The following is a 9,606-nucleotide window of genomic DNA, read 5'->3' as shown; positions in this document are numbered from 1 at the left end:
GTATTTCTTTGAGGGTGCTATTTATGTCTTTCTTAAGGTCCTGTATCATCATCCTGATAAGTGATTTTGGATCTGAATCTTGCTTTTCTGGTGAGATGCTATGTCCAGGACTTGCTATGGTGGGAAAATTGGGTTCTGATGATGGCAAGTGCCCTTGGTTTGTATTGTTTATTTTCTTACGCTTGCCCCTGGCCATCTAGTTAACTCTAGTGTTACCTGCCCTTGCTAAATCTGACTGGAACTTGTCCTTCCTGTGATTCTGGTTGTGTCAGAACTCCTCAGAGTCAAGCTGTCTCTGTGATCCTCCGATCCTGGGCTTGTTAGATTACCGGGGAGTGTGGCTTTCTCTGTGTGTTGTGGGACTGGCTGCAGAGCTTGTGCCCAAGGTCTGCTCAGAACTCTAACCCAGACAGACCAGAAGGAACTAGAGTCACTGGGCTGGCGAAGTCAAAATTCTCTTTCTCAGGTAAATAATAAGTACACTGTGTATGTTTGATTATCTAAAAATGGAATTGTTTTGTTTTGAAGTTGTATGTGAGTACATTGTATTGCATTATTATCCCAGCTACTCAGAAGACAGCTCTTAAAATTGAAATATGTGAAATAGTCTCTTTAATAGGTCTATATTATAATGAGTCTTTTTTAAAAGAATTTCAAGGAAACTGGTTTGGCAGTAGGTCTGATAAAAGAAGGAAGAAACATTGTAGAATAAAAGGAATATTTCTGTAGCTTGATAGATCATGTTCCATTTTTATTGGGATTAATTATGTTCAAGTTTTGATGTTTAAATGACAACTGAGAATATCATTACAAAGGAAGAAAGATATATTTTGTCTTAAAGTTTCAGAGAGTTTAATCCATAGATGCTGACCCCTTTATTTTTGGGGCTATGGTGAGATAATATCATGGTTGAAGGCCATGGTAGTCCAAAATTGCTACATCATAACAGGTAGGAAGTTTAAAGAGACAAACTCTTTAAAGTTTAAAAATACATGGCAATATCTACAGCAGCACACAGTGCACAATCTTTCTAGATAGGTACCTCTAAAATTTAAGGCATTTCTCAGAATAGTGCAGTGAGTGTTCTAAGTGCTACCATTGAATATGGTTCATTGTTTGCTTCTAGTCAAAGGTGTAACTTTCCTGAATGAATACAACAGAAGTTGAAAAAATAGCAAGGGTCTTGAATTTATGACGGATAAGCTAAGGAATAAGGTGGAAAAGATAGAGACAGGGCAGGCATTGGTGGCGCATATCTTTAATCCCAGTACTTCGGAGCCCGTGGCTCTCTGAGTTTGAGACCACTGGTTTATAGATAGAGTTCCTGGATAGCAAGAGCCTCTTTCCAAAATCAGACAGTTTGAGACTGTTGAAAGTGGCATAATTATATATAGATAAGTGGGACAGCTGAAGATGTGCTAGTGTTCTCAGAAGTAGAAGTTAAAAATACAGGAGACACATGTAGAAAGAATACATAAAGTTGGGAATATTGGAGTATGGTACACACTAGGCTGTTAAGATGTGGGTACAGTTCATGTAGAATAATGGGGAGATGAATTCAAGAAGTATGCCAGAAGTAGTTGCCTGAAAAAGTAAGTTAGTATTACACTGTTTAAATATTTAATATTTGGGAGATAATAAAATTTTAAGATAAGCTTATTTTTTTTCCCACATTCTACCATGGTAATAGGAAATTCAATCTTAAATAATATAATTGTGTTGGGTATGTGCTGTGATTTTTGTTTTGTTTGTTTGAAACAAGTCTTACAGTGGGTATAACATGAGGAAAATTATTTTATTTTGTGCCTCATCTCCCACAGTGATAGCATTATCTATAGTGTTAGTACTACATGTTAGTAAATATTGTAAACATAAACTAGTATGATTTAAATAAGACTTTGAGTTATGTTTTTTAACTTACTGGTCTCTTCTCCATAGGTATGAGAAAATACCTGAGATTGAATAATTTCTTTAGATCATGTCTCTTAGCGCCAAGATTGGCTTTGACTTCCACTGGGTTCTGGTGGGGTTTCAGGGTTAATTTGCATCACCACTAGGGGCCAGATCCAGCTGTTCTTTCTTGATTCCTCTTGAGGTAGCAGAGGGGGATGAGCATCAGCTCGGGTAAGACTTGATCTTGTGATTAATTTAGGGCTGCTGTTTAATAATAAAACATTTCCCTGTCTTAAGTCTTAAGTAATTGCTGCAGTAACTGACCTGCCTGTCCCAGTTCCTATGAGACCAGAAACTGCAGTCTCTGGCATTTAGCAACTTATCATAAAGCAGTAGGGGATTCAATAAAGTAGCTTTTGTTCTGTCTCAGCAGCAACTCCAAGATTAACTCCCAGCCTGCAAGTTGAAGTCTCAAGAAGAAGAAAGCACTTTTTAAATTGATTTTAAGCTTTATTTCTAAGTTCTTTAGTTCTTCATAAAGTTTCTATAAAAGTTCTCTCTGCTCTCTTCTGCTAATCTTGCTCTTTTGTCCTGCTCTGATATCGCAATAATGCCCTTCCTCTTCAATGTCATTACTCCCAATGCTTTGCCTTTTTCCAGTGCTGTTACTCCCAATGTCTTTACTTTTCTCTAAAAGTTTTTTTTTTTTTTTCCTGGAGATTTTTTTTTATTAGGTATTTTCTTTATTTACGTTTCAAATGTTATCCCCTTTCCTGGTTTCTCCTCCAAAAACCCTCTATCCCATCACCCCTTCCCCTGCTCACCAACCCACCCACTCTAGCTTCCCTGTCCTGGCATTCCCCTACACTGGGGCATCTAGCCTTCACAGGACCAAGGGCCTCTCCTCCCATTGATGCCCTACAAGGCCATCCTCTGCTACTTATGTGGCTGGAGTCACGGGTCCCTCTTTGGTTGGTGGTTTTGTACCTGGGAGCTCTGAGGGTACTGGTTAGTTCATATTGTTCCTCCTATGGGGCTGCAAACTCCTTTAGTTCCTTGGGTCCTTTCTCTAGCTCCTCCATTGGGGACCCTGTGCTCAGCCCAGTGGTTGGCTGAGAGCATCCACCTCTGTATTTGCCAGGCACTCAGAAGACAGCTATTATCAGGCTCCCTAGGATGAAGCCTACTTGATTATGATGAATGATCATTTTGATGTGTTCTTGGATTTGGTTTGCAAGAATTTTATCGAGTATTTTTGCATCGATATTCGTGAGGGAAATTGGTCTGAAGTTTTCTTTCTTTGTTAGGTCTTTGTGTGGTTTAGGTATAAGAGTAATTGTGGCTTCATGGAACGAATTGGGTAGTCTGGCTAAGGGTTTATCTATCTAGTTTATTATCTCAATGAATCAGCTCCTGGTTTTGTTGATTCATTGTATAGTTCTTTTTGTTTATATTTGGTTGATTCCAGCCTTGAGTTTGATTTTTTTTTTCCTGTCATCTCTCTTTGGTATATATATGTGCGTGTTGTGTGTGTGTGTGTATATATATATGTATATATGTGTATATATACATATATATATACACACACATATATATGTGTATATACACACTATATATATTGTTCTAGGGTTTTCAGGTGTGATGTCAAACTGCTAGTGTATGCTCTTTCTGGTTTCTTTGGAGGTCCTTAGAGCTATGCGTTTGCCTATTAGCACTGCTTTCATTGTGTCCCATAAGTTTTGGTATGTTTTGTATTCATTTATCCACATTTGTTCAATGTGCTTTCGATCCACATTGAATATCTTTTTTTTGTAATTCCAAGTAATTACTTGACAGTAAACATAGAATTTTCTCCCTTTATCTTTTGAAGTAGTTTCCTTTAAGAATGTATTTGAAGGATTTTTCTAAGTCTTTTTCTATTTTGTATATAAAGTGTCTCCTGTTTTGGTGGAGAATCAGGCTCATCACTATTTTTATTTCTGTAAGCCCACTTGAGGATATTTGTTGTTGTTGTCACTATACATAGGATGATTTTGTCTATATCTGCAGATGGTAATATAATTTTTAAACTCTTAACTCTTGTTTTTCCTGATTTCCACAATATATGTGGATGACATCAATCTAGTACTGTTTAGCAGAAATGTTCACATAAACTTATAAAACATCTGTTACTCTTGCTATGTATTTTGTGACATATGTTATAACTATTCAAGTTTCTCTGTGTTAGAAAATTTACAAACCAATTTCATATATAAAAAGTGAATATTTTGGGAGATTGATACCTAGACCCACTTTATAGAAAAGAAAAATAAGCATGAAGGAATTTACCAAAAAGAACCATACTTTTATTGCTCTAATGTTCCCCCAATACAAAGCTTCAGACAGGATTTTGTAGTGACCCAAAATTTATAAGGATTTTATTAGTTTGGATTTGTTTTATTTTATAAAACCTCTGTCTTTTAAGAAAATTATCAAATTTTTCAAGAAAATTATCAAATATTAGGGAGAGGTATTTTATTATTAAAGATTAATATCCAGCCAATGATGGTACACATCGCCTGCCAATGATGGTGTACATCCTTTTTTTTTTTTTATCATTTTATTTATTTATATTTCAAATGTTGTTCCCCTTCTTGGTCTACTCTCCATAAGCCTCCCACCATCAAGCCCCTCCCCTTGACCTCAAAGAGGGTGCTCCCCCACCAACTCCCACCTCATCCCTTTAGCATTCCCCTATACTGAGACATCAAGACTTTACAGGAACAAGCACATCCCCTCCCACTGAGGCCAAACCAGGCAGTCCTCAAGTACATATGTAGTAGGGGCCATTGACCAGCCCATGTATGCTCTTTGATTGGTGGCTTAGTCTCTGGGAGCTCTGACAGGTCCGATTGAGTTGATGCTGCTGTTCTTCCTATGGGATTGCAATCCCCTTCAAATTCTTCAGTCCTACCCCTAAGTCTTCCTTAGAGTTCTCCGGGGTCAGTCCAGTGGTTGGCTGTAAGTATCTGTATCTGTCTAGGCATTGCCTTAGAATAAAAGGATGTTGTATAAAATAATCAAATAGGAATAGAAGGCAAGTAGGTGTTGCTGTCCAATAGTCTGACAAAATGACTTCAAACTAAAATTAATCAGAAAAGATAAAAACACTTCATTCTAATCAAGGGACTAGTTACTTGAGAAGACACTACTGTCTGAAACATATATACACCAAACTCTGGGGAACCCAGTTCAAAAAAAGAAAAAGAAAAAAGAAAAAAAAAAAGTCTGGATTTAAGGACATAAATTAATATAAATTAATCAATAGTGTGTGATTTAAATTCTCTACTTTCTCCAACAGCTATGTCATGTGAAAAAAATAAACATCACAAAGTGAAATCAAATGAACATATCTACAAAATAGTCTACCCAAACACCACAGAATACACGTATTGAAATTTTTGTATCTCTGATGAAAGTACAGTTAAACAAGTTTACAGCATATAAACCTTAAGTAAATTCATGGAGATTAAAAATTCATTATTGAATGATGAAATATAGAAAAAGATATCAAGAAAGAAAAGGTTTCCTAGAACTAAGTGGCTGAAAACAACATAACCTCAGGGACACATTGAAAGCAGCTTCATGAGGGAAATGTATAGCTCCGTGTGCCTACGTTAAGAAAGAACATTGGAACCATGTAACCTAATGGAAAAGGCATCTGACTTCTAGTTAGAAGTAAGAAGAACATACACATATAACTTAATGATGGAAGTAAAACCTGGAACCCAAATCCAAACTTAGTTCTTGGCAAGAAATACTACAAGAACAGATACTGGAGAAATTAAAACAAAAGGCTACAAAAAATTAATGAACTTAAGATCCAGTTTTTGAGGAAGTAAACAAGATGGACACTTGACACAATTAAACAAAAGAAAGAGAAGACACTAATAGACTAGAAAAGAGTAAGGAATTATTACACCAAACACCAAAAAATATAGCATAAGGAAAATAACAGACCTAACCAAAGAAGTAAAGAACCTCTAAAGTGAAATTTTCAAATATGTGGAGGAAAGACACTAGCAAATGGAAAGATACAAAGTGTATGGGTTAGTAGCCTTAATATTATGAAAACTATTTACAAATGTTAAATTTAAATCAGTACAACTCCATCTCCATGGGAATACAAAAAAGTACCCTAAGATTCATTGAAAACACAAAAGAGCTGAGATAGCTAACAAAATACGAAACAAAACCAAAAAGTGTGGGAATTACCATTCCAGATTTTAATATATTTTATAGAGCTGTAGGAATAAAAATAAACTGGCACAAAAATAGTATAGATCAGTGGAACAAAATTGAACACACAAACATGAGTACACATAACTTCGGCCATTTAATACTTAATTTTAGGCTGGGGGGAAAGGAGATAGATGAGTTTGTAAATTCAGTGATATCACCAAAGTTAGATGATGTCAACAACCTATACATATTCATAATAAATGAGATTGAAATAGTAACAGCCTTCCAGCTAAAAATATCTAAGGCCAGATGGATTCACTGCAGAATTCTACCAGACTTTCAAGGAAAATTCATAGCTATCCTTTGTAAACTATACAAAAGCCAAAAAGAACACTCTGCGATTCCTAAAATGCCATTATCATTTTTAATACTAGGGACTAGACTAAAAAATGCTCAATAAAATACATGCAAACAGTATACAGATATGCATCAAAAAGTTCATACACTATGAACAAGTTGTTTTTATCCTTCCAATACAGGGATGAAAAAAATACTCAAATCAATAAGTGTAGTAAATTTTGTGAATGAGCTTAAGACAAAAAACAAAACAAAACAAAAAAACGATGATCATATGCATATACAGAACAAGAATTTGACAAAACCCAATAGACTTTCATGTTATTAGAAGTTTTAGAAAATACCCCAACAAAAGAAGTTATATATGAAAAACCTGCAACCAACATCATTCTAAAAGAAAATGCTTGAAACAATCTTACTGAAGGTCAAACCAAACCAAAGACTATCCTTACTCCTTTTCAATACTGGGTTATTACAAGCTAAAGCAATAAGGTATGTGAAGAAAATTAAAGAAGTACAAATATGGAAAAAAAGAAATTGTTATTTTCAGAAGACATGATACTATACAATAATGATACCCCAAATTTTGTGCAAAAACTTCCAGATAAGATAAATTCAGCAATGTGACAGGATACAGAATTTAGCTTGAACAAATCTAGCTTTTGTATACCCTACCAACAAACAGGAGATTGTGGACACACTTCTATTCACAGAAGCCTCAAAGAAAATAACAGACCTAACCAAAGAAGTAAAGAACCTCTAAAATGATATTTATAAGCCTGAGTAGAGAGGACATTAACAAGTGATACTCAGAAAACTGGATGCCTACATAAAGAATGAAATTAGAAACGTATTTGTTACCTTACAGAAAACTTGATTCAACATGGGTCAAATAAGTAAATCACACCCCAAAACTGAGTACTCTTCATAATTTAGGTGTAGAAAAGGGCTTTCTAAATAAATAGTATTACACCTGGCCTAGAATTAAGACTAACGACTCACTAATGGGACTTTAAAAAACTAAAAATCTACGCCTACCCCTCCCCTGCTCTCTATTCTCCTCTCCCCTCTTCTCTACTCTCCCCTTCCTTCTTGTCTCCTGTACTCTCCTCTCCCTCCCAACAACATGTGGTTCTGGATGTAAGTTCTTATCTACTGCTCCAGAGCCATGCTTCCCTGTTTGCTGCCATGATGCTTGTGTGATGATCATGGACTCACTATCTGAAAGTGTAGCAAGAACCCTGTAAATGTTTTCTTGTATTAGTTGCTTTAGTCATGGTGTCTCTTCTCAGCAATAGGGAAATAACTAAGACAATCACCTAACTACAAACCAACACCAAGAATGAGAATCCCTCCTTTGATTGTTCGTTAGACTTGTCCAAGATAGTTCCAATACATCACAGGCTACTGCTATCACTCTTGTTGTCTCCCAGAGGTGTAAGGTAAGTCCATATTGCTGAAAATACCCTACACTTCAGACAGAAGGCCTAGAGTCCCTAAAGCTAGAAGTGATTTGTAAACCTCCTGCCTGAGGACTAGGTTTCATGCTATCACAAGGCACTGAACAAATCCTGCCCAACTATGATGCCTATGAACCAATACAACAACCAGCATGGCACAATAACCCTAAGGGTGCAGTAGTGGCATTCTTAACCTTAGTGGTAACCAACAGCTCTCCAGAATTTCCTGCCTTTTATTGGAAACCTAGCCAACTATCCAGGTAGAGTGAAATCATAGTGGAGAAGAGCCACTACCACTTCCCTCAAGTTGTATAATCACTAACTACATACTAAACAACGATGCTTATACCCACAGATAAGTGAATTACTCACCCCTATTGAGGAAACTTCACTGTGCATCATACAGAAATTGGTACAGATCTTTACAATCAAATCAAATAAAGATTTGTTGAGCCCAGTCCCAATGGATATATGTATAAAACAACTCATGTACCTATGGCTTACAGCACATTGCAGAAGAAAGGGTGGAAAGATTGTAAGAGCCAGAATATCAGAAAAGTTGCTGTGATACTGGCTCCTAGATGTGTCAGATGCTACACCAGTTAATTCTCACTAAAATGACTGCCTGAACTTGAGTGGAGCTAGTACAATGGTAGATATGCCAAAGTAGATGGGGAAAGATTGTGAGACCTCAGCCCTAAGCCAAGACTACAGGCAACTATGGAATGCTGACAGAGGGAGAAAAATAATTCTACTTAGAGAAAAGAAGATCAACTGGTTATCTAGTACCAAGTGGTCAGTCTGAAAACATACAAGTATCATATTCAGACTGTGTTTATTACATTTAGAAATATATGTATATATATTTCTATAGTTCAAATGTATGTATATATATGCATACATACATTTCATAGTAACTAAAAAAAACAGGCCAGAATTTTGAAAGAAAGCAAAGAAGGATATATGGGAAGAATTGAAGGGATGAAAGGAGAGAGGCAAATAATATAATTTTATAATATTAAAATATAAGAAAATATTTTAAAAGAAAAATTTTTCTCAACTATATCTAAGATGATAAATTGCTTTCTTAAAAAGTTGTATTGAAAGACAGTACTATTGTAGTAGTGTTAAATCAAGGTACTTTTCATGATTATCATAAGAAGTCTGCATTCATAATGTGTAGGAAATGTTCATTTCTTTTTGCTTTCCACATTCTGTCCTTTGGTCAAATAGTATTTGCCTGGTAAATGGATGAAGTGAAAGACATTTCAAATATCAAACCTTTCAATGTCTTGATAGCAAATTTATGAACATTAAAAATTGAATATAATTTTAAAATGAAGGTAAAAAGATAATTAAAATAATTTATAGTGTAAATGTGATGACAAGATACATATTTTCTTTTAAGATTTATTTATTTTATAGATATGAGCACACTGTAGCTGTCTTCAGACACACCAGAAGAGAGCATCAGATCCCATTATAGATGGTTGTGAGCCACCATGTGGTTGCTGGGAATTAACTCACAACCTCCAGAAGAGCAGTCAGTACTCTTAACTGCTGAGCTATCTCTCCAGCCAAGGTGACGTTTTAAAAATATTTGGATTCATATATGTTTTAGGATATTTTGAAACATACATATGCATCCTGCACACACAAAGGTTTTTTAACGAAT

The sequence above is a fragment of the Mastomys coucha genome, unplaced genomic scaffold (genome assembly GCF_008632895.1).
Source record: "Mastomys coucha isolate ucsf_1 unplaced genomic scaffold, UCSF_Mcou_1 pScaffold16, whole genome shotgun sequence".
Classification (NCBI taxonomy): domain Eukaryota; kingdom Metazoa; phylum Chordata; class Mammalia; order Rodentia; family Muridae; genus Mastomys; species Mastomys coucha.
Note: the sequence above shows the minus strand (reverse complement) of the source record.